Below are 313 nucleotides of genomic sequence, written 5' to 3'. Positions count from 1 at the left end.
ACTAGTTGGCAACAGTAGGTTTACCTTTTCGCGTTTTTGCAACGGCTTGTGGCGTTCTTTTACTCTCACCTACGACCTTTCCTGTTTTGATATTTTACGTATGCAGCTGGTCAGCCCCACTTAATTTGATGTGTTGTTTTGTTTACCCTATTTTATTTTCTTTAATGTTTTCACCCGAGCCTATTGATACAGTTAAGTTTATCTTGTATTTCTTACAAGAGAAGCAGAGACCTGGTCACATGGTACAGTGGCTATCTGTGATAGTATTTTAACTTATTTTTTACAGAGGAGCTGAGCAAGGTCTCCTGAAAGA

This window comes from Penaeus japonicus, unplaced genomic scaffold (assembly GCF_977035675.1).
Source record: "Penaeus japonicus unplaced genomic scaffold, GWHDUDI00000001_assembly GWHDUDI00000016, whole genome shotgun sequence".
Lineage (NCBI taxonomy): Eukaryota > Metazoa > Arthropoda > Malacostraca > Decapoda > Penaeidae > Penaeus > Penaeus japonicus.
Note: the sequence above shows the minus strand (reverse complement) of the source record.